The sequence below is a fragment of the Sminthopsis crassicaudata genome, chromosome 4 (assembly GCF_048593235.1).
Source record: "Sminthopsis crassicaudata isolate SCR6 chromosome 4, ASM4859323v1, whole genome shotgun sequence".
Lineage (NCBI taxonomy): Eukaryota > Metazoa > Chordata > Mammalia > Dasyuromorphia > Dasyuridae > Sminthopsis > Sminthopsis crassicaudata.
Window position 1 is genome coordinate 303,148,608 of NC_133620.1, and position 26,382 is coordinate 303,174,989.

Consider the following 26,382-nt stretch of genomic DNA (forward strand, 5'->3'; position numbering starts at 1 on the left):
TGTTTGTGACAGCCCTTTCTGTAGTGGCTAGAAACTGGAAAATGAATGGATGCCCATCAATTGGAGATTGGTTGGGTATATTATGGTATATGAATGTTATCGAATATTATTGTTCTGTAAGAAATGACCAAAAGGAGGAATACAGAGAGGGTTGGAGAGACTTACATCAACTGATGCTGAGTGAAACGAGTAGAACTAGGAAATCATTATTCACTTCAACAATGATACTATATGAGGATGTATTCTGATGAAAGTGGAAATCTTCAACATAGAAAAGAGCTAATCCAATGCCAATTGATCAATGATGGACAGAATCAGCTACACCCAGAAAGGGAACATTGGGAAATGAGTATAAACTGTTAGCATTTTTTGTTTTTCTCCCCAGATTATTTTTACCTTCTGAATCCAATTCTTCCTTTGCAACAACAACAACAACAACAAAATTCAGTTCTGCACATATATATTGTACCTAGGATATTCTATAAGATATTTAATATATATGAGAATGCCTGCCATCTAGGAGAGGGAGTGGAGGGAAGGAGGGGAAAAATTCGGAACAGAAGGGAGTACAAGGGATAATGTTTTTTTTTGTTTTGTTTTGTGTTCTGAGGCTGGGGTTAAATGACTTGCCCAAGGTCACACAGCTAGGAAGTGTTAAGTGTCTGAGATCAGATTTGAACTCGGGTCCTCCTGAATTCAGGGCTGGTGCTCTGTCCACTGTGCCACCTAGCTGCCCCTACAAGGGATAATATTGTAAAAAAAAAATTACCTATGCATATGTACTGTCAAAAAATGTTATAATTATAAAATTAATTTTTAAAAAAGAGTACAGTTAGGTTCTGAAGCTATGGAGAGATATTTCCATATAATAGGTATGATTTATTGATATAATTAATCTAAACTTTTCTCTTAAGTGATATTAGTTATCTATGTTATGCTATATCATTTTATGTTATGTTATATTGTATAAATAAAACAATAAACATAAAAAATAAAATAATTTTAAAAAAGGAAAAAAAATCATGATGCCTCCAGTCTGAGTTTTTCTCTAATTTGTCCTTAATATTTCTTGTTTTAAAATAATTGGTTCCATTTTGTCTCCCACATAAGCATGTGACATTCTTAAAAGCAGATCTCCTATTATTTTGCCCTTCCCAGCACTAAGCACAATGCTTAGCATACAGTAGGAGTTTAATATGCAGAATTTATGAAATAAGTCAAACCACCAAAGCTATCTTGATCACTGTCTCCTCTCATATCCCACTGGAGACCTCCCAGGACCCTGTACTCAAGAATATTAGGGTTTATCAATGTTCTCAAGCCACCAAACCTGCTTTCAACCTATAACTCACATTTATTGTTGATAGAGATATTATTATAGGTGAGAATGGGGCTGTAATGCCTCATCACCACTAGCAACAAGTGCTGAACAACTTGGCATCAAGAAACATAGGCGCCCTTGGAATATCAAAGCATTTCTTTACCCAGACCACTATGGAAAAGGGATCAACCCTCCCTACATCTGTCAACCAACTTCATCCTAAAAGTTAGACATATCAGTTTAGTGAAATGGCAGGCACCCTAAGGCAAAAAGCAACATGTTCCAGACAAGTCAAACCATAACAACCATATTGATCACAATGATTCCTCAGACTCCATTCAAGATATTCAAGAGTCCTAAACTCAAGAACCTATAGAATAGTAATGCTTTCAATCTAGTATCCACAAACATCATCCTGGGAAGCTATTCTTATGGAGATACATGTCTGACTATTTCTGAAAATATTATACCCACAGCTAAAACTAATTGAAGACTCCCAAAAGTTCTTGTCACTCCAACAAGTCCTTCTCACTGACAAATGGCTCAACATCAGAAACTTTTATTAATTTTATTAATTTAGATATAATACAGACAATACATTATTACCATTTGCTGTATTTTTATTCTCTAAGAACCTTGAGAAATTTTCATCTAACTTATAAGGAAAATTTCCATATTTATGGTCTCTTCCCTTATGAAAAAGTGAGCTCTTTTGGAGCAGGAACTGTCTTATTTTTCTATTTGTATTCTTTTCAGACATACTAAGTGCTTAATAAATTAATTTTTCATTCATTTGTTTATGGCACCCCTTTATTATGTGATTGACTGAGTTCATTAATCACTTAACTCCTGTGAACATTTTCATCCTTTTCCTAATATGATGGAACAACATATATATATGTGTGTGTGTGTGTGTGTGTGTGTGTGTGTGTGTGTGTGTGTGTGTGTGTGTATATATATATATATATATATATATATATATATATATATATATATATATATATATAAAGCTATATCTGACCATGCAACCTTCTTACTCAATAGTGGTTCCCTATCACCTCAAAGATCAAATATATACTCCTTTGGTTGACATTCATAACCCTTCACAACCTGTAACCCCTACTCTTCCATTAAAATCTTTATCTTCCCCACACTCTCTGGATATTTTTCTCATGCCTAGCATGCTGTCCCATTTAATCTCTGTTCTCTGGCTTTGTTGGTTTCAAGTCCCAATTTAAACCTTCCTTTTTATAGAAGGTATATACATATATTTTTTACATATAGAAATACATATATTTCTACAAGAAATCTTCCTCTGTTCTTCAGTTCTAATGATTCCTTGTGTTGAATATTTGTGATTTACCTTCTCTTTTACATACTATCTTTCCCATTCCAGTGTGAGCTCCATGATACCAAATTTTGTATCCCATGTGCTTAACATAAGGCCTGATACATATTTGGCATAAATGTTTATTGACTGACTGACACTAATGACAAGAGCAAAAGAGCTGAAAAAGATTAAAAAAGAGGCAACTGCTACAAAGTAACTTTTGCAAAATAACAAAGCAAAGGACTTCTGGCCAAGATGGTGGAGAGGACACACACATCTATTTAAGCTCCGTCTTTTCTCTCAGAATAATTTGTTTCATGACAAGGCTCAGAATTAATGCTTGACTGAAAAAAAAAAAAAAAAAAAAAACAAAGAAAAAAAAACACATAAATAATTACCAACAGAAGATATCCTCCAAATTTGCCAGAAAAGGTCTGTCTTTGCTCATATGTGGGGACAGTTAGATCGATGCAGACTGAAAGCAGGCAGCAGCAGCACAGCAGACAGTGAGAGTAAGTCAGGCAGCTCACACTGCCATTTCTGCGAGAAGAACTTTATCAGTGTGACTACTTTGCCCTGGCAGCAAACCAGTAGATCAACAGAGAATAAATACAAGGGGTAAAACTATAACCCCAAAAATCTAGGGTCTCTCAGGACCTGGCCACACTTACCTGGAGTGTCTCAGCATGCTCTCAGAGACTCAGAGCACAGATGCAGTGCCTCACTGCTGCCCCTGCAGTCTGTAGAGGAAGCTCTGTAATACCATCTAGTCCACCCCTCCCCCCACAATAAAGCAGACTGCATTTGTTTTTTTGGTTTTTGTTTTTTGTTTTTGCTAGTTTGTTTTCTTTGACTCTTCTTTGACAAAATGAGCAAAAAATTAAAGTGGACTCTAACTATAGATAGCTTCCAAGTGGACAGAGAGCAGATTTTAAACCCTGAGGAGACTAAAAACAGATTGTCTGCAGATGAATCCCCAAAGGAATATATGATCTGGTCCTCAATACACAAGACTCTCATAGAAGAAATTAAAAAGGCTCTCATGAGAGCTAGAAGAAAAATGGGAAAAGGAAAGAGAAGCTTGGCAAGAGAATCTGGATAAGTCATCCTACTCATTTAAAGATAGACTGAATAAAGAAACCAAATCCTGGAAAAACAGAATTAGTAAATTGTAAAAAAAATAAAAATTAAAAAATAGCTCTCTAAAAAATAAAATTGGTGAAATGGAAAAAAAATTCCATAGAACAAAACAACTCACTTAAAAACTCAATTGGACAACTAGAAAAAGATATTTAAAAAGTGAATGAAGAAAATAATTCATTAAAATTCAGAACTGAACAGATGAAAATAAATGACATGAGGCAACACCAAGAATCAGTCAAACAAAACCAAAAACTGAAACAATGGAAAAAAATGTGAAATATCTTCTTGGGCAAAGAACAGACCTGAAAAATAGATTTACAAGAGATAATCTAAGAATTATTGGACTTCTTGAAAAATATGATGAAAAAAAGACCCGGAACAATATTTTTCCAGGAAATTATCAAAAAGAACTTCCCAGATGTTATAGAAACAGAGAGTAAAATAGACATTGAAAGAATTCATGGATCACCTACTGATAGGGACTCTAAAATCAAAGCTCCAAGAAATGTAGTGGCAAAATTCCAGAACTGTCAGACAAAGGAAAAAATACTGCAAGCATCTAGAAAAAATCAATTAAAATATTGAAGAGCCCCAATAAGGATTATTCAGAATCTAGCTGTGTCCACATTAAAGGATCAAAGGACCTGGAATCTGATATTCCAAAAGGGTAAGGAACTTGGTGTGCAGCCAAAAATAATTTACCCAGCCAAAATGAGCATTTTTTTTCCCCAGGGAAGAAGATGGAAATTCAATGAAATAAACGAATATCATCTATTTCTGGTGAAAAAAAACAGAACTAAACAAAAAGTTTGAGCTATAAATATAGAACTAAAGGAAAACCTAAAAAGATAAAAAAAAAGTCTTGGGAACTATATTTCTGCTATAAATATATATAAAGAACACATGTATACTTTGTTCTAGAAACTAGTGGTAGAAAGGAAACTGTACCAGGAAAAGGGTATTAGCTCTCACAAAGAGGCAAAGGAAATCTATTATACCTGAGAGAAAAGAATGGAGGGGGATGAACATAGTGTATATCTTACTCTCATGACAATTAGCTTAAAGAGAAAAATATTAGACATGTTCCATTTATGGAGAAACTTCTCCCACCTCATTGAAAAGTGGGAGGGGGGAAGTGAAAAGGGAAGGAGTAAGCTAAACAGAAAGGAATACAGAAATTGTGAGGAAAAAAGGTAAGATAGGGGGAGGAACTTTAAGATGAGGGGAGGGATACTAAAAATAAAGGGCTATGAGAAGCAAGGGATGCTCACAGGTTTAATACTGAGGAGAGGTAAGGGGGAAGGAAAGGAGAAAACCATTACCAGGGGTTAACAAGATGGCAACTAATATAGAATTAGTAATTTTAACCATAAGCCTGAATGGGGTAAACTCTCCCATAAAGAAAAAGTGGTTAGCAGACTGGATTAAAAGCCAGAATCCTACAGTATGTTGTTTACAGGAAACACACCTGAAACAGGGTGTTACATACAGAATAGAAGTAAAAGTTGGAGCAGAACCTACTATGCTTCAAGTGAAGTAAAAAAAGCAGAGATAGCCATCCTGATTTCAGATCAAGCAAAAGCAAAAATTGATCTAATTAAAAGAGATAAGGAAGGGCATTGTATCTTGCTAAAGTGTAGCATAGATAATGAAGCAAGATCAATATTAAACTTATATGTACCAAGTGGTGTAGCATCTAAATTCTTAAAAAACAAATTAAGAGAGCTGCAAGAAGACATGGACAGCAAACCTATAATAGTGGGAGATCTCAACCTTGCACTCTCAGAATTAGATAAATCAAACCACAAAATAAATAAGAAAGAAGTAAAAGAGGTATATAGAATACTAGAAAAGTTAGATATGATAGATCTTTGGAGAAAACCAAATGGAGACAGAAAGGAGTACATTTTCTTCTCAGCAATTCATGGAACCTATACAAAAATTGACCATATATTAGGACATAAAAACCTCAAACTCAAATGCAGTAAGGCAGAAATAGTAAATGCATCCTTTTAAGACCACGATGCAATGAAAATTACAGTGATTAAAAAACCAAGGGAAAATAGACTAAAAAATAATTGAAAACTAAATAATATCATCCTGAAGGATGAGTGGGTGAAACAGCAATCATAGACATAATTATAACTTCACCTAAGAAAATGACAATAATGAGACATCATAACAAAATGTATGGGATGCAGCCAAAGCAGTTTTTTTTAAAAAGGGAAATTTTGTATCTCTAGAGGCCTATTTGCATAAAATAGAGAAAGGGAAGGTCAATGAATTGGGCTTGTAACTAAAAATGCTAGAAAAAGCAAAAATTTAAAAACCACAGTCAAACACTTAAACTTGAAAATTCTAAAAATAAAAGGAGAGATTAATAAAATTGAAAGTAAAAAAAACCAAACTATTGAATTAATTAAGAAAACTAAGAGTTGGTTCTATGAAAAAAACAACAAAATAGATAAATCCTTAGTAAACCTGATTTAAAAAGGGAAAGAGGAAAATCAAATTGTTAGTCTTAAAAATGAAAAGGGAGAACTCACCACTAATGAGGAGGAAATTAGAGCAATAATTAGTAATTACTTTGCCCAGCTTTATGCCAATAAATCCGATAACTTAAACAAAATGGAAAAATACCTTCAAAAATATAGCTTGCCCAGATTAACAGAGGAAGAATTAATTGGTTAAACAGGCCCATCTTAGAAAAAGAAATAGAACAAGCTATTAATCAACTCCCTAAGAAAAAAAATAACTCCCCAGATGATCTTTAAAGAACAATTAACTTCAATGCTATATAAACTAGTTGAAAAAAATAGGATTCATGACACATGATACCTAAACCAGGTAGTTGGAAAACAGAGAAAGAAAATTATAGACCAATCTCCCTAATGAATATTGATGCTACAACCTTAAATAAAATAGTAGCAAAAAGATTACAGAAAATCATCCCCAGGATAATACACCATGACCAGGTAGGATTTATACCAGGAATGCAGGGCTGGTTCAATATGAGGAAAACTATTATCATAATTGACTATATCAATAACCAAATTAACAAAAAAAAAAATGATTGTCACAATAGAAGCAGAAAAAGCATTTGATATCCAACATCCATTCCTAATAAAAATACTTGAAAGTATAGGAATAAATGGACTTTTCCTTAAAATAGTCAGGAGTATATATTTAAAACCATCAGTAAGTATCATATGTAATGGGGATAAACTGAAACCTTTCCCTTTCCCAATAAGATCAGGAGTTGCCCACTATCACCATTACTATTCAATATTGTATTAGAAATCCTAGCCTTGGCAATAAGAGTTGAGAAAGAGATTAAAGGAATTAGAGTAGTTAATGAGGAAACCAAACTATCACTCTTTGCAGATGATATGATGATATATACTTAGAGAACCCCAGAGATTCTACTAAAAAGCTATTAGAAATAATTCACAACTTTAACAAAGTTGCAGGATACAAAATAAACCCTCATAAATCCTCGGGATTTTTATACATTACCAACAAAATCCAATAGCAAGAGATACAAAGAGAAATTCCATTCAAAATAATTGTTGATTGTATCTAATATTTGGGAATCTATCTGCCCAAGGAAAGTCAGGAATTATATGAGCAAAATTATATAATACTTTCACACAAATAAAGTCAGATTTAAATAATTGGAAAAATATTAAGTGCTCTTGGAGAGGGAGAGTGAATATAATAAAGATGGCAATACTCCCTAAACTCATCTATACCAATCAGACTCCCAAGAAACTATTTTAATGACCTAGAAAAAAATAACAACAAAATTCATTTGGAAGAACAAAAGGTCAAGAATTTCAAGGGAATTAATGAAAAAAAAATCAAAGGAAGGTGGCCTAGCAGTACCTTATCTAAAACTATATTATAAAGCAGTGGTCACCAAAACCATTTGGTATTGGCTAAGAAATAGATTAGTTGATCAGTGGAATAGGTTAGGTCCACAGGACAAAATCGTCAGTAACTATAGCAATCTAGTGTTTGACAAACCCAAAGATCCCAACTTTTGGGATAGGAATTCATTATTTGACCAAAAACTGCTGGGAAAACTGGAAATTAGTATGGCAGAACTTAGGCATGGGCCCACACTTAACACCACATACCAAGATAAGATCAAAATGGATCCATGATTTAGGCATAAAGAACAAGATCATAAATAAATTAGAGGAACATAGGATAGGTTATCTCTCAGACTTGTGGAGGAGGAAGGAATTTGTGACCAAAGAAGAACTAGAGATCATTATTTATCACAAAATAAAAAATTTTTATTATATCAAATTAAAAAGCCTTTGTACAAACAAAACTAATGCAAACAAGATTAGAAGGGAAGCAACAAACTGGGAAAACATTTTTACAGTAAAAGGTTCTGATAAAGGCCTCATTTCCAAAATATGGAGAATTGATTCTAATTTATATGAAATCAAGCCATTCTCCAATTGATAAATGGTCAAAGGACAATTTTCAGATGATGAAATTGACATTTTTCCACTCATATGAAAGTGTTTCAAATCACTATTGATTAGAGAGATGCAAATTAAGACAACTCTGAAATACTACTACACACCTGTCATATTGGCTAAGATGATAGGAAAAATAATGATGAATGTTAGAGGGGATGTGGGAAAACTGGGACATTGATGCATTGTTAGTGGAGTTGTGAACAAGTCCAACCATTCTGGAGAGCAATCTAGCATCATACCCAAAAAGTTATCAAACTGTGCATATCCTTTGATCCAGCAGTGTTACTACTGGGCTTATATCCCAAAGAGATACTAAAGAAGGGAAAGGGACCTGTATATTCCAAAATGTTTGTGGCAGCCCTTTTTGTGGTGGCTAGAAACTGGAAAATAAATGGATGCCCATCAATTGGAGAATAGTTGGGTAAATTGTGGTATATGAATATTCTGTAAGAAATGACCAGCAGGATGAATACAGAGAGGCTTGGAAAGACTTACATGAACTAATGCTGAGTGAAATGAGCAGAACCAGGAGATCATTATATATCTCAACAACAATACTGTATGAAGATGTATTCTGATGGTAGTGGATATCTTCAACAAAGAGAAGATCTAATTCCGTTCCATTTGATCAATGATGGACAGACTAGCTATACCCAGAGAAGGAATACTGGGAAATGAGTGTAAACTGTTTGCATTTTTGTTTTTCTTCTCAGGTTATTTTTACCTTCTGAATCCAATTCTTCCTGTGCAACAAGAGAACTGTTCAGTTCTGCACACAAATATTGTATCTAGGATATACTATAACATATTTAACATGTATAAGACTGCCTGACATCTAGGGGAGGGGGTGGAGGGAGGGAAGGGAAAAATTTGGAACAGAAGTGAGTGCAAGGATAATGTTATAAAAAATTACCCATGCATATGTACTATCAATAAAAAGTTATAATAATAATTTAAGAAATAACAAAACAGAATTTATCTTTGATACCTTTCTTTTCTGACTAGCCACAACTACTTTTATAGCTCTATAATCAGAAAAACCTGAATACTAATCCATCTTCATATACTTATTAGCTGTGTGATTCTGGACAAGTCACAAGTTTGCCTCAGTTTCCTTATCTGTAAAATAAACTGGAGAAGGAAATGACAAACCAATCCAGTATCTTTGCCAAGAAAGCCCCAAACGGGGTCAAAAAGAATTAAATACAACTGAATAACCACAACAGTACATTTTTTAACATTCAGAAAGAAAAGAATAGCTCTCAGTTTCCCAAATAGATATAACACCAGTACTTTAAAGTGACTTACCTTTCACTGCTTTAATATGAAAGAGGAAGATATCCACAGGTAGTACTTGCTAGGGAATTGTTTCTTTTTGTAGAAATATAAATCACAAATATAATGGGGAAGATAGTTGAGGTCCAAGAAATCCAGGCAAGAGATCTCCCTTGGTCTTAGCCTGTATTCCAAAATAATCAGCAATGATTTATTGAAGACAAAAAAGGGGGATAGACTGAGAAGGAAAAAGAAGAGAAAATTGGAAAAATGTCATTCAATTCAGTGCCTTTGGTGTTAGGTCTATCACTACTGGGCAAAGGGGAGAAATTAAGTAAGTACTAGAAAAGTGTTCAACACTGATGTTAAATATGGAAGTTATCATATTTTGAAAGAAATATGGTAAATGTGTGACAAAAGAATCATTTAGTATATGGAGAAAATTTACCTGACTTTACAAAACATCCTCCTCTTACCTCATGCATGTTTTAAAACACAAACACATACATATACTTACATGTGTGTGTGTGTGTGTGTCTCTCTCTCTCTCTCTCTCTCTCTCTCTATATATATATATATATATATATTTGTATGTATGTATATGGGTGTGTATATGTATATGGTATCTATGAACTGACCTATTATTTTAATCAACCAACTAAATCATTCAGAAATCATATTAACTTAACAGCTAATAAGGTAATTTTCCTACATTTCCACTGTTTATATTCAATAACTTCAGGTATAATAGACTAATCACTCATGTGTGAGCAGTCACTTTTCATTCATCTCAAATTTTTCTTTTCTCAATATTGTTTAGCATAAATACCTTTACACTTTGCCAACCCTCTTTCACACTATTGTTTCTAATTTTTCTATGATCTTTGAAGAAGTAGATATCTTTCCTTTATAATGGAAAGCCTTCTTTATAGACAACAGATAAGATAGATGCAAGGGTTTGTCTTAAAATTTTTATTTCTCATTCACTTTTTTTTTTTACCTCATTCATTTAAAAGGACCAGAGGTCCCTAATATTAAGTTTTCATGTCTTAAGTAATCTGGTTAAGTCTGTGTTCCTTGAAAATTCTTCAGAGATTTCACCAGTGTATTCCAGAGGGATTCTCTGTCCAATTCATAATTATGATTTAATTATATTAAATTGTATTCAATTTGTAATTGTATATTCTAGAGTATGTCTTATTTTAAGCCTTTCTTTTTTGTGAATGAAATAAATAGTGACCTTATTTTATATATTAAGAATCTTATTGAAAACATTGTACATAGTAACTGCAAAATTGTGGGATCTATGATTGACCTGTCTCTTCTTAGCATTGCAATGATCCAAGACTATTGCAAAAGACTCATGATGGAAAATGCTATACATGCCCAGAACAACAGAATCTGAATGCAGATTGAAGCATACTATTTTCCCTTTTTTTTGTTTGTTTTTTTGTTTTTGTTTGTTTGTTTTTTTTTCATGACTTTTCCTTTTTTGTTGTTCCTTCTTTCACAACATGACTAATGTGGAAATATGTTCACATGATTGCATATATATTGTTTGCCATCTTGGGAAAGGGGTTAGGAGGAAGAGAGAAAGGAAAAAAAATTGAAACTCAAAATCTTATAAAAAATGAACATTGTAAGCTGTTTTTTAGATATAATTAGGAAAAATACAATATACTAAAAATAAAAAGAAATTAAAAGTAAAGAAAGCTTTCCTAATACAAAAAAAGAACCTTATTTCTCTTTTTTTATTATAGCTTTTTATTTTCAAGTTATATGCATGGGTAATTTTTCAGCATTGGCAACTGCAAAACCTTTTGTTCCAATTTTTCCCCTCCTTCACCCCAACTCCTCCTCCAGATGGCAGGTAGACCAATACATGTTAAATATGTTAAAATATATGTTAAATACTATATATGTATACATCTCCATACAATTATTTTGCTACATAAGAAGAATCAGACTTTGAAATAATGTAAAATTAACCTGTGAAGGAAATAAAAAATGCAAACGGACAAAAACAGAGGGATTGGAAATGCTATGTAGTGGTTCAAACTCATTTCCTAGAGTTCCTTTGCTGGGTGTAGTTGGTTCTATTCATTATTGAACAAATGGAACTGATTTGGTTCATCTCATTGTCCATCAGAATTGATCATCATATAGTGTTGTTGAAGTCTATAATGATCTCCTGGTCCTGCTCATTTCACTCAGCATCAGTTCATGCAAGGCTCTCCAGGCCTTTCTGAAATCATCCTGTTGGTCATTTCTTACAGAACAATAATATTCCATAATATTCATATACCACAATTCAGCCATTCTCCAATTGATGAGCATTCACTCAGTTTCCAGTTTCTGGTCACTACAAAGAGGGGCGCCACAAACACTTTTTGCACATACAGGTCCCTTTCCCTTCTTTAAGATCTCTTTGGGATATAAGCCCTGTAGTAACACTGCTGGATCCAAGGGTATGCACAGTTTGATAATTTTTTGAGTATAGTTCCAAATCGTTCTCCAGAATGGCTGGATGTATTCACAATTCTACCAACAATGTATCAGTGTCCCAGTTTTCCCACATCCCCTCCAACATACAGTGTTATCTTTTCCTGTCACCCTAGCCAATTTGACAGGTGTGTATGGGGTATTTCAGAGTTATCTTAATTTGCATTTCTCTCATTAATAATGACTTGGAGCATCTTTTCATATGGCTAGAAATAGTTTCAGTTTCTTCATCTGAAATTGTCTGTTTGGTCCTTTGACGAAATGGTCCTTTGACCATTTATCAATTGGAGAATGGCTTGATTTCTTATAAATTAGAGTCAATTCTTTCTATATTTTGAAAATGAGGCCTTTATCAGAACCTTTGACTGTAAAAATGTTTTCCTAGTTTATTGTTTCCCTTCTAATTTGTCTGTATTCGTTTTGTTTGTACAAAAGCTTTTAAATTTGATATAATCAAAATTTTCTATTTTGTGATAAGTAATGGTCTCTAGTTCTTCTTTAGTCACAAATTCCTTCCTCCTCCACAGGTCTGAGAAGTAAACTATCCTATGTTCTTCTAATTTATTTATAATCTCATTCTTTTTACCTAGATCATGAACCCATTTTGACCTTATCTTGGTGTATGGTGTTAAGTGTGGGTCAATGCCTAGTTTCTGACATATTAATTTCCAATTTTCCCAGCAGTTTTTGTCAAATAATTAATTCTTATCATAAAAGCTGGGGTCTTTGGGTATGTCAAACACTAGATTATTAAAGCTATTGACTATTTTGTCCTGTGGATATAACCTATTCCACTGATAAACTAATCTATTTCTTAGCAAATACCAGAAGTGTTTGTAATGAAAGAGAGGATCCCTTTTTTTTAAAGTAAATCAATTCATTACTTCTTTCATGGAATAGAATAATAAAATTTTATGCCCCTTCTCAGATAGTACCTAGCATATAGTCCCAAGGAACTTGACAAGCATACAAATAAAACATTTTTACAATGTTTCTCTCTTTTCTTTCATTTTTCCTTAAGGTAAGTGATTATTATTCTTCTTTTTAAAATACAGGGATTAAATACTTGATAGTTTTTAACATTATGAAAAGTCTCTAAAATCTTAGCAATTTCATAATATCCAAATCAAAATTTATTTCTTTATTTTAGATTTTTTTTTCTTTTTTAAAGTTTGAATTCCATATTTTCTTCCTCCTTCCCATTTGAACTCCAGCCACTGAAAAGGTAAATATGTTAACAATTATAGACATGAGATCATGAAAAACACATTTCTATTTAGCTATATTGCAAAACAAAACAAAATAAAAACAGAGAAAATTACATTTCAATTTGCATTCAGAATTCATTAGTTCTCTCATCTTGAGTATTGGATCTTTATATTGATCAGATTAGCCATGTTTTTAACCCTTGATCATCATTACAATATTGCTATTACTGTGCATAATTATCTACCACTTTTTTTCACTATACTTTGCATTAGTTCATATGGACCTTACCATGCTTTCTGAAACTACTGAATCATTATTTTTATAGCACAGTAGTACTCCATCATAATTACTTGTCACGACTTGTTCATCCATTTCCCAATTGATGATAATCCTCTTCATTTCCAATTCTTTGCCACCTCTCCAAAAAACTGCTATAAACATTTTCATACACTTAAGTCCTTTCTTTCTTCTCTGATTTATTTGGAGGTATAGTCCCAGCAGTAGTGTTACTGGATCAAAGAATAAACAAAGTTTTGTAGCCCTGGAGACATATTCCAAGTTGTTCTCCAAAATGTTTAGACCAAGAGTGATACAGAAAGTAAGTTAGGAGAACAAGGGTTAGTTTATCTCTCAGATCTTTGGAAAAGGAGGAATTTATGACTAAACAAGGAACACACTGTGAAATGAAAAACTGATCATTTTGATTATATTAAAATAAAAAGGTGTAGCACAAACAAACAAATGTAGCAAGATTAAAAGGGAAGCAGAAAGCTGAGAAACGATTTTTACAACTAGTCTTTTTGATATTGGCTTTATTTCCAAAATAAAGAACTGAGTCAAATTTATAAAAATTCAAGTCATTACCCAATAGATAAATTGCCAAAGAATATGAACAGACAATTTTCAGATGAAGAAATTAAAGCCATCTATGGTCACATGAAAAATGTTCTAAACTACTGTTGATTAAAGAAATGAAAATTAAAACAAAGATTAGATTATCATCTAATGCCTATCCAATTTGCTAAGAAGATGGGAAAAGATAATGATAAATGTTGGAGGGAATGACGGAAAACTAGGACAGTAAGGTTGGCTAAGTTATGACCGCCATTCTGGAGAGCAATTTATAACTATGGATATAAAATTGTGTATACCCTTTGATCCAGCAGTGCAACTACTGGGTCTATATCATAAAGAGATTATACAAGAGGGGAAAGGACACATGTGCAAAATTGTTCATAGCAGCTCTTTTTCTGGTGTCAAAGAATTGGCAACTGAGTGGATGTCCATCAATTGGGCAATGACTGAATAAGTTGTGGTATTTGAATGTAATGGAATGCTATTGTTCTATAATAAATGGCAGAGACCAACCCACAGGCTATTGCAATAATCTAGACATGTGATAGCAAGAGATTGTTTTAGGGTGATGACAATATTAGAAGAGAGAAAAGGTGAATAAGCCTTGATAACAGACTGAATATGGGAAGGTTCAGTAAAAGATAGTGTGGAGTACTGAATGACTCCTAGATTATAAATTTTGTTGATTGCAGTTGTTATTACCCTTAATAGTAATAAGAAATTTTGGAAGTAGGGAAGGTTTTGAGTAAAGATAATGAGTTCAGTTTTAGACATGTCAAATTGAAAATGTCCACTAGACACCTGGTTTAAGATTTTTGAGATCATTTATTTGAGATAATTTATTTATAATCTTGGATTCAATTGTCTAAATTTATTTACTCATCTATAAAATCAAAATTGGACTAAATGACCTCAAATCTTCCCTAAAGCTCTAAATTTCCTATTATGATTCTATTATGATGAAAGCACAGTAATGTTAGGTAAAAATTGAGTTAAGATAAATTTTTCTTTTTGTTTTTTGGCTTGGGTATAATCTGAGAATGATGGAATTACAGATTCAGGTCATGGAGAAAATAGGAGAAAATGTAAATGAGACAGCTGAATTCTGGAAATGTAATAAATCACAAGTGAATTTTGCCAGGCAAGCAACAAGGATAGCTTTCAGGAAAAAAAATGAACACACCAAATATCAATTTACAACTTCACATTTCACTTAGAGCTAACCATATTTGCTTTTAATTGTGCTTAGACAAAAAGAATTGTGTATAAATATTTCTATTCAGATTACATAGTGAGAGCCCTTCTGATTTCTTTCATGTGAGAAAATTTCCTTAAGTTAACTATAAGAGAAAATATAAGAATCTCACAGAGAGTTGAAATTAATAAAGACTGGAGTAGCTAAAAACTTTCAAAAAAAGAGTCAATTACAGAAATAACTACACCCAGAGAAGGAACACTGGGAAGTGAATGTAAATAAAATGTTAGCACTACTGTCTATCTACCCAGGTTACTTATACCTTCAGAATCTAATACTTAATGTGCAACAAGAAAATGGTATTTACACACATATATTGTATCTGGGTTATATTGTAACATATGCAAACTGTATGGGATTGCCTGTCATGGGGGGGGAGGGAGTGTAGGGAGGGGGGAAAATGAATACAAGGGATAATATTATTTAAAAAATTACTCATGCATATATACTGTGGAAAAGAAAAATTCTAAATTAAAAAAAGGAGTCAATTACTTGGCCTTGGATATTGGATATTCCTACATTCATTCTTTCTATTTCTTTCTTCTTCCTATATTAATATTACTTAGTAGGTGACATTACAAAACCTGAGATTATTTCCCTGATATTACCATTTCACAATCTCCCAATGTTGAAAAGCAAAATCCAGGCTTTCTTTGAAATGAACTCAGAAGAATCTTCAAACACTATAGTAAGTTACTATACCATAGTAATTTAGGTCCCCTAAATCACAGATTAAGATAGACCTCCAAACCATGCACCTGCCTAGACAGCATTTCAAGTTGTAAACTCTGTTCAGTCAGGAAATTTGTCCTTTTCTGTCTCTGCTGTAGCAGCTTATGAAGGAATGGCAACAGCTAGCCAGAGTCCAGTTTTGAAGATGATCGTAGAAAATTTCTTCTATCCAGTCATTTTGGATATTTTTCACTAGATTTTTTATAAGTTTGGTATAATATTGAAAATAATATCTTCATCAAAAACAACACGTTTCAGATTATATTACATTATTTGTGAGTAACCAGCATGCTAAATTGTCTCTTGATGGGCAGGATATCAACAATGCCTGCTGCATATTGCATGCTGGCTTTGCTAAACTCATCAGCCTCAATGTGAAATACGATGAAAAAATAGAGATTACACTGACCCAGATCTGCCATCTGGAGACAACTAGTCTTTTAACCAGACTATGGCAGTATCTTTTGGTGCACCTGGCTTAACTTCTGCTTTTCTGTATGTAGGAGCTGATTTTCCCTCTCACATTTACATTTTCTCAGGCTGCAGGACAGTTGGTTCCAAATGTTTATGGAGCAGTTGCTATTCCATTAGCAGCTGCTGCTGTAATTGCAGCTGGAAAAATTACCAATCCTGACCTCACACAGGCAGGGAATTCTTTCTTGATGGTTAGCAATTTAAACCTAGAAAAATTATAATCCAATGTCTCTTTATTCCTCTAGATATTTATGGTAATATCCAGTGAGTGAAAATCATTTTCAATAAGAGAAAGAATTCCTTATCAGCTAGCAGATGGAAATCTGCTTTAGCTTGCCATAAGGCATCTAAATGGACAGAAACTAAATAGGACAGAATTAAATGAGGAGCCATAATCAGAATCACTCTTTTCAAATACTGAACAGTTTAGCTTCCTCATGAAAGAGAAGACTGAGGTTTTACTAAAGACTTTGGAAACTCACTCATCCATTGTCTCAAGAAACCAAGGTTCAAAAAACTTTTAAAATGTCTTCTCTCCATCTATTACCCTACATCTTTCTAAAACACCACCTTCTATAGCTAAAGAAGAACTTAAGATATTGTTCTCAAGTAATGGGGGACTTGTTAAAGTATTCAAGTTCTTTCCAAAGGACTAAGATGAGTCTGATACAGATAGGCATAATGGAAGAAGCCATTCAGTCCCTTACTGATCCTCATAAACGTGAATGTGGAAAGAACCATCACCTTTTTGTGTCCTTATCAAAGACTCCCACTTAAAATTTGGGAAGGTACAAGTCAGAGAATGAATCTTACAAGGTTCCATAAACATTTGGAACAAAGAGTCCTGCAGCCTGAGAAACTGCAAATGTGAGAGGGAAATCAGCTCCTACATACAGAAAGGCAGAAGTTATATGGGGCATATACAGCAGGCATTGTTGGTATCCTGCCCATTTATCTCACCTTGAGGTGGTTGAGATAACATTCTTGGTAATTGTAGAAAAGCTCCATGATGAAAAATCACAAGTTAAGTTTATGCTTTTTGGAAACTGCTTTAGAAATTTTCTTCCTGCCCTCTAAAAAGAATAATAATAAATTTATCAGGTTTCATATTGACACCTTTTAATTTTCTTTTCCCAGTCAAGCCTTTAAAGATTCCAAAGAATAGTGTGATAACTGAGAGTCAGAATAGTGCAAAGTATGGGATAAGTTCCCTAATCCATCCAATCCTGGTTTGGGGATCATGCTTCTAATTATGGATTCTTCTATCCTGTACCTTAAATACTTTTGGCTGGGAGAGTACTGGGGAAAGAGTGGGGAACTATAGGTTTTAAGCTTAAAGCATTGAAGAAGATGAGGAAGATCATTCTGTTCAGAGCAGATGAGAAGTTTATCAAGTGGATAAAGAAAATATTGGGCATTGACTCTACTATCTGTATTGCCTCATTATCCACATAATATCATCTATCTTTCCAGTATGTCCCCAACAGTATTCTGATTCCAATAGAAGTCATAAGTTAGAAACATTCAATTGACCAAGGAAAATAGGTCTAAGAAAACCAATTTCCCCTGCTGTATCTTTTTATTTTAGTATTGACAGCCTTCTATGAGTTGATCAAGTTTATTATACTCGCTTCACAATTCATTGGAGCCTTCTAAAGATGAATCAGCATGAATTTATAGTGTATACTTTGTGATTCTTGGGATTTCTTTTGTAAGCTAAAGCCTATCTATGAATTCAGTTTGACCTTTATTAAGACCAAGTAGTTCCTACCATCATCCCTATTGATTGTCTTGTGCATTTGTTTAATTCTTTGTATTATACTTTTGATGCAGTTGCTATTAGCTATGCTTAGCAATATTCCAGTTGACCCATTATTCTTATCTTTTTTCATCTATATAGAAAAAAAAGCTTAAGGATCTTTTATGGAAAAAAATTAAAATGATATAAATTTAATCTAAATTGACTCTTGTGGCATTATCTTTGTAATGTTGTGCTTTTATTCTATTGTTTGATAATTAGGCGAACTTGTAGGACTTATCATGGCTGTGAAGTTGATCAATAAAGATTAATTATATTGGAAGATAAATTGGGTTAGGTAGATGTAAATATTCAAAACAGTAAACACAGTGGCTTCTGAAGAATTGGATTATTCAGTGAAAGGACTTAGGTTAAAATATTCTATCTTTTTTTTTTTTTTTTAACCCACTTTCTCAGATCCAGAACTTAGGAAAGAAACATCTAAAAATTCTGCAGCAGGTGAGTACATCTAGTGACTGAACCAATTTGTAATATGTTTAGGTGCCCTTAATGTATGGTTCTTGCTTCTCTGAATACCATTCTGACATCTATTTTCTTTGTTTTTATATATATATATATATAAAATAGCTTTTTGTTTTTTTCAAATACATGCAAGGATGTATTTTTTCACTGCTAACTGGTGGACAATTCAGCTATAGCATTAAAAATAATTAAAAAGTTATGTAGTGCTCTAAGATATTTAAAACACTGTGTATGTATAAAATCTCATTTGCTTCTCCCAATTAATCTCTAAAATGGGTGCCATAATCATATCCTGATTTTATAAAAATGAATCTAGGTTTAAGTTCATTTAAAGTCATATAGCTAATGTGAGTCTGAGAAAGCCTTGGAACTTGACTTTCTTTAACTCCAAATCCCCAAATCTATTCATCACATGGTAACTAGGACAGCAGTGATAATATAAGGACAGTTTTCAAAATTCATCTATGAAAAACCTTGTATTCCAAATTAAACATGTGTGATTCTAGTCATATTTTCATATTCGTCATTCTGCATAAAAATTAGATCAAAAAGAAAAAAAAAAAGAAAACATGATAAAACAACAACAATGACAACAAAAGGTGAAAATATTATGTTCTGATCCATGTTCAATCTCTATAGTTCTCTCTCTGGATGCAAATGGCTCTTTCCATCAAAAGTCTATTAGAATTGCCTTCAATCACCTCATTGTTGAAAAGATGGTTACAAACCATCACAGTTGATCATCACATAATTCTTGTTGTTGCTGTGTACAATGTTCTCTTGGATTTACTCACTTCACTTAGCATCAGTATATGTAGGTCTTTCCAGTCTATTTTCATATAATCTGATGTTGCCTTTCATCTTTATTTAACTTTTAAATTTTTTATCTTCCATGACAATACTCCCCAAACTAATCTATTTATTTAGTGCTATACCAATCAGACTCCCAAGAAACTATTTTAATGACCTAGAAAAAATAACAACAAAATTCATGTGGAAGAATAAAAGGTCAAGAATTGAAAGGGAATTAATGAAAAAAAAGTCAGATGACCTAAAGCTATATTACATAGCAGCAGTCATCAAAACCATTTGGTATTGGCTAAGAAATAGACCAGTCGATCAGTGGAACAGATTAGGTACAAAGGACAAAAAAGGGTACATCTATAGCAATCTAGTCTTTGACAAACCCAAAGATACCAACATTAGGAATAAAAATTCATTATTTGAAAAAAAACTGTTGGGAAAACTGGAAATTAGTATGGCAGAAATTAGCTATGGATCCACACTTAACACCATATACCAAGATAAGATCAAAATGGGTCCATGATTTAAGCATAAAGAATGAGCTCATAAATAGATGAGAGGAACAGAGAATAATCTACCTCTCAGACCTGTGGAGGAGGAAGGAATTTATGACCAAAGGAGAACTAGAGATCATTATTGATCACAAAATAGAAGATTTTGATTACATCAAATTAAAAAGCCTTTGTACAAACAAAACTAATGCAATCAAGATTAGAAGGGAAGTAACAAATTGGGAAAATATTTTTACAGTGAAAGGTTCTGATAAAGGCCTCATTTCTGAAATATATAGATAACTGACCCTAATTTATAAGAAATCAAACCATTCTCCAATTGATAATTGGTCAAAGGATATGAACAGACAATTCTCAGATGATGAAATTGAAATTATATCCACTCATATGAAAGAGTGTTCCAAATCACTACTGATCAGAGAAATGCAAATTAAAACAACTCTGAGATACCACTACATACCTGTCAGATTGGCTAAGATGACAGGAACAAATAATGATGAATGTTGGAGGGGATGTGGGAAAACTGGGACACTAATACATTGTTGGTGGAGCTGTGAAAGAATCTAACCATTCTGGAGAGCAATCTGGAATTATGCCCAAAAAGTTACCAAACTGTGCATACTCTTTGATCCAGCATTGCTGATATTGGGCTTATATCCCAAAGAAATACTAAAGAGGGGAAAGGGACCTCTATGTGCTCAAGACTAGCTTACTGTGCCAATTGAGCTGGAGAAGTCCCTGGGGAAAAGCTACCAAGACAGAGGATTCTGGCATAGGCTGATAGCTCTACTCTGCTTGCAAAGGAGCAGACCAACAGAGAAGTCAAGCCACTTTAAAAAAAAAAACAAAAAAAACAAAAAAAAAAAAAACACCAGCCAGAAACTGTTTGTAGCTACCCCAAACCAGAAGTGAGACAGCACAAATCAGGGCACACCTCCTGCTGTCTGGGGCTTTTCCTTGGGGCAATTAAGAACCTGCAAAGCAGTGGGGGAGACACAGCCTGAGGCAGCCTCTAATCCCACCATGGGGGGCTCGGCTTGAGGCAGTGCTATACCAATCAAACTCCCAAGAAACTATTTTAATGACCTAGAAAAAATAACAACAAAATTCATGTGGAAGAATAAAAGGTCAAGAATTGAAAGGGAATTAATGAAAAAAAAGTCAGATGACCTAAAGCTATATTACATAGCAGCAGTCATCAAAACCATTTGGTATTGGCTAAGAAATAGACCAGTCGATCAGTGGAACAGATTAGGTACAAAGGACAAAAAAGGGTACATCTATAGCAATCTAGTCTTTGACAAACCCAAAGATACCAACATTAGGAATAAAAATTCATTATTTGAAAAAAAACTGTTGGGAAAACTGGAAATTAGTATGGCAGAAATTAGCTATGGATCCACACTTAACACCATATACCAAGATAAGATCAAAATGGGTCCATGATTTAAGCATAAAGAATGAGCTCATAAATAGATGAGAGGAACAGAGAATAATCTACCTCTCAGACCTGTGGAGGAGGAAGGAATTTATGACCAAAGGAGAACTAGAGATCATTATTGATCACAAAATAGAAGATTTTGATTACATCAAATTAAAAAGCCTTTGTACAAACAAAACTAATGCAATCAAGATTAGAAGGGAAGTAACAAATTGGGAAAATATTTTTACAGTGAAAGGTTCTGATAAAGGCCTCATTTCTGAAATATATAGATAACTGACCCTAATTTATAAGAAATCAAACCATTCTCCAATTGATAATTGGTCAAAGGATATGAACAGACAATTCTCAGATGATGAAATTGAAATTATATCCACTCATATGAAAGAGTGTTCCAAATCACTACTGATCAGAGAAATGCAAATTAAAACAACTCTGAGATACCACTACATACCTGTCAGATTGGCTAAGATGACAGGAACAAATAATGATGAATGTTGGAGGGGATGTGGGAAAACTGGGACACTAATACATTGTTGGTGGAGCTGTGAAAGAATCTAACCATTCTGGAGAGCAATCTGGAATTATGCCCAAAAAGTTACCAAACTGTGCATACTCTTTGATCCAGCATTGCTGATATTGGGCTTATATCCCAAAGAAATACTAAAGAGGGGAAAGGGACCTCTATGTGCTCAAGACTAGCTTACTGTGCCAATTGAGCTGGAGAAGTCCCTGGGGAAAAGCTACCAAGACAGAGGATTCTGGCATAGGCTGATAGCTCTACTCTGCTTGCAAAGGAGCAGACCAACAGAGAAGTCAAGCCACTTTAAAAAAAAACAAAAAAAACAAAAAAAAAAAAACACCAGCCAGAAACTGTTTGTAGCTACCCCAAACCAGAAGTGAGACAGCACAAATCAGGGCACACCTCCTGCTGTCTGGGGCTTTTCCTTGGGGCAATTAAGAACCTGCAAAGCAGTGGGGGAGACACAGCCTGAGGCAGCCTCTAATCCCACCGTGGGGGGCTCAGCTTGAGGCAGTGCTATACCAATCAAACTCCCAAGAAACTATTTTAATGACCTAGAAAAAATAACAATAAAATTCATATGGAAGAACAAAAGGTCGAGAATTTCAAGGGAATTAATGAGAAAAAAAATCAGAGGAAGGTGGTCTAGCTGTACCTGATCTAAAGCTGTATTATAAAGCAGCAGTTCACGAAAACCATTTGGTATTGGCTAAGAAATAGACTAGTTGAGCAATAGAACAGGTTACATTCACAGGACAAAATAGCGTACAACTATAGCAATCTACTGTTTGACAAACACAAAGATACCAACTTTTGGGATAAGAATTCATTATTTGAAAAAAACTGTTGGAAAAACTGGAAATTAGTATGGCAGAAATTAGATATGGATCCACACTTAACACCATATACCAATATAAGATCAAGATGGGTCCATGATTTAGGCATAAAGAATGAGATCATAAATAGATTAGAGGAACAGAGAATAGTCTACCTCTCAGATCTGTGGAGGAGGAAGGAATTTATGACCAGAGGAGAACTAAAGATCATTATTGATCACAAAATAGAAGATTTTGATTACATCAAATTAAAAAGCCTTTGTACAAACAAAACTAATGCAATCAAGATTAGAAGGGAAGTAACAAATTGGGAAAATATTTTTACAATGAAAGGTTCTGATAAAGGCCTCATTTCCAAAATATATAGAGAACTGACTCTAATTTATAAGGAATTAAACTATTCTCCAATATTGGTCCAATATTGACCAAAAATTGGTCAAAGGGTATGAACAGACAATTCTCAGATGATGAAATTAAAACTATTTCCACTCATATGAAAGAGTGTTCCAAATCACTACTGATCAGAGAAATGCAAATTAAGACAACTCTGAGATACCACTACATACCTGTCAGATTGGCTAAGATGACAGGAACAAATAATGATGAATGTTGGAGGGGATGTGGGAAAACTGGGACACTGATGCATTGTTGGTGGAGTTGTGAAAGAATCCAACCACTCTGGAGAGCAATTTGGAACTATGCCCAAAAAGTTATCAAACTGTGCATACTCTTTGATCCAGCAGTGCCACTACTGGGCTTATATCCCAAAGAAATACTAAAGAAGGGAAAGGGATCTGTATGTGCCAAAATGTTTGTGGCAGCTCTTTTTGTAGTGGCTAGAAACTAGAAAATAAATGGATGTCCATCAATTGGAGAATGGTTGGGTAAATTATGGTATATGAAGGTTATGGAATCTTATTGCTCTGTAAGAAATGACCAAAAGGAGGAATACAGAGAGGCTTGGAGAGACTTACATGAACTGATGCTGAGTGAAATGAGCAGAACCAGGAGATCACTATACACTTCAACAATGATACTGTATGAGGATGTATTCTGATTGAAGTGGATATCTTCAACATAGAGAAGATCTAATTCAGTTCCAGTTGATCAATGATGGACAGAAACAGCTACACCCAGAGAAGGAACACTGGGAATTGAATGTAAACTGTTTGCACTACTGTCTTTCTACCCAGGTTACTTATACCTTCAGAATACAATTCTTACTGTGCAACAAGAAATTTGGTTTTACACATATATATTGTATCTAGGTTATGCTGTAACACATTTAATACGTATGGGATTGCCTGTCATCTAGGGGAGGGAGTAGAGGGAGGGAGAGGAAAATTTGGAAAAATTAATACAAGGGATAATGTTGTAAAAAATTACTCATGCATATGTACTATCAAAAATTATAATTATAAAATTAATTTAAAAAAAAGAAAAAAATTGAAGCTCCAAAAAACCCCAAAAATTTGCTATTAGATAAGAAACAAAGAAAATTATTAGTGAAACAAATTATGTAAGCAATATACAGAAAACAAATGAGCACAATAACCTTGTGTTTGATAAATCCAAAGATTTGGGTTCAACTCACTGTGACAAGAATTTACTATTCAACAAAAACTGAAAAGTAGTAAAAAGTGGCAGAAACTAGATATAGATCTACTATATTTCATTTTTTATGTCAACATGAGCTAATAATTGGTACATGATGTAAATATCATAAGCAAATTAGTTAAGCATAGAAGAAATTATCTATTAAGTCTATGAAGAAGGGAAGAATTCATAATATAGCAAAAAAGAGATATTCATAGAAGTTTAAATGGATAATTTTGATTGTATTTTTTTAAAGGGGATGGGAATTGTCTAAATAAAACTAATTCAGCTAAAGCTAAATGAAAAGCAAAAAAAAAAAAAAAACTTGAGAGAATCTTTGTGGTACCCTTGATAAAGGTACATATTCTAAGATTTATACAGAAGTGAGTCAAATTTATAAAAATTAAAGCTATTATCCAAGCTATCAATAGCCAAATGAAAAAAAAAAAAAAAAAAGCTAAATGACTAATAATTAGAGAAATTCAAATTAAGACAACTTTGAGGTACCACTTCACATCCATCTAAGAAGAAAAAACTAGAAAGTGACAAATGTTGGAGTAATTATAGGAAAATAAATAGGCTGTTGGAAGATCTAGGAACGATAACAATCCTTAAACAAAAGAACTAAACTGCCACTATTGATGTAATTGATGAGAATTAGGTAAGGGGTAACCCCTTTTGGTTAGGGTCAAGGATACATAGTTAAATGCAGTCTAGTGACGGCACTGAGTCCCCTGTAAAGGAATTTACAGGCCCGAAAACCTAGATTGATTAAAAAAAAGGTTTATTGTAGGGGTTTGGAAGTAAGGGTAAAGGTAGAAAGATGCCAGTTCTAGGGCTGTTCACCAGGCGGACAGGAGCCCTTGGCATGGCTGATGTAAGAATGTCATATTTCGGCTCCTGCAAAGAATGGGCTCCAGGGTTCCCTTTTTATAATGGGGGCTCTTGGTGATCTTGAAGGTGGGTGGAGTCCCAGGCTCCTGGCTGCTTTCAGCCATTCATTGTTCTGAATAGAATTCAATGGGTTTTTAGATAAGGAAGAAGCTGTTTGTGGGGGTTGGGGAAACCTGAGCAGATAGAGAGGGGATGGGAAAGCCCAAGTTAGCTCACATCCGGTGGGTTCTGGGAAAGCCCAAATTCATTGGAAGTCAAAAGAGTGCTTTTGACCAGGATAAGTGAATCAAAGATCCTAGCTTCTTCAGCCATGGTGGGGTTGGGAATTAGAAAGGAATCTTAAAGGGAACTCAACCCACATCATTAAGATGCAATTAAAAAGTAACTATTCAATCATCCAGAGTGGGTAAAATGGAAAAAAAAAAAAAAAATCAAATAGCTTGCCAGTATCTGGCATGAGAAAAGTGTAGAATGTATATGTAGTAATATAGAGCTTTGGGAAGTTAGAATGAAGGTACTATCAAATTGAAAATTAGTTCAAGGTATGCAACTTTCATGAGAAACTTTGATAATATATTTATGAGGTAAAACAACATACAAGAAGAATATAAATAATTATTGTTGAGGATGATATTTTAGCTTGTATTTCAATTGACTGGAACAGTGCAAAGTTCTTAGCCTCTCTTTGTCCTCCAGAGATATCAAAATCCAATGACAAGTCAAAAATTTAGATGACTGGTGATTGTTCTAGATATAGTGGATGACTTTAGCCCAGGTCTTAGTTTGTCTGAGGCCACATCCATTCAGTGACTAAAGGGCAGATAAAAATTGAAACAAAAGTTGGCCCAATTTACCATTCCAAATACATCTTTCTAGGAAGGGAAGACCTTCAGTTTCTGGACA

At 33.8% G+C, this 26,382-nt stretch overlaps 1 pseudogene; it reads left to right on the forward strand.

The window, feature by feature from the left end:
• Positions 1–3,099: 3,099 nt before the first annotated feature.
• Positions 3,100–17,369, forward strand: LOC141540761 (polypyrimidine tract-binding protein 1-like; annotated as a pseudogene).
• Positions 17,370–26,382: the final 9,013 nt, after the last annotated feature.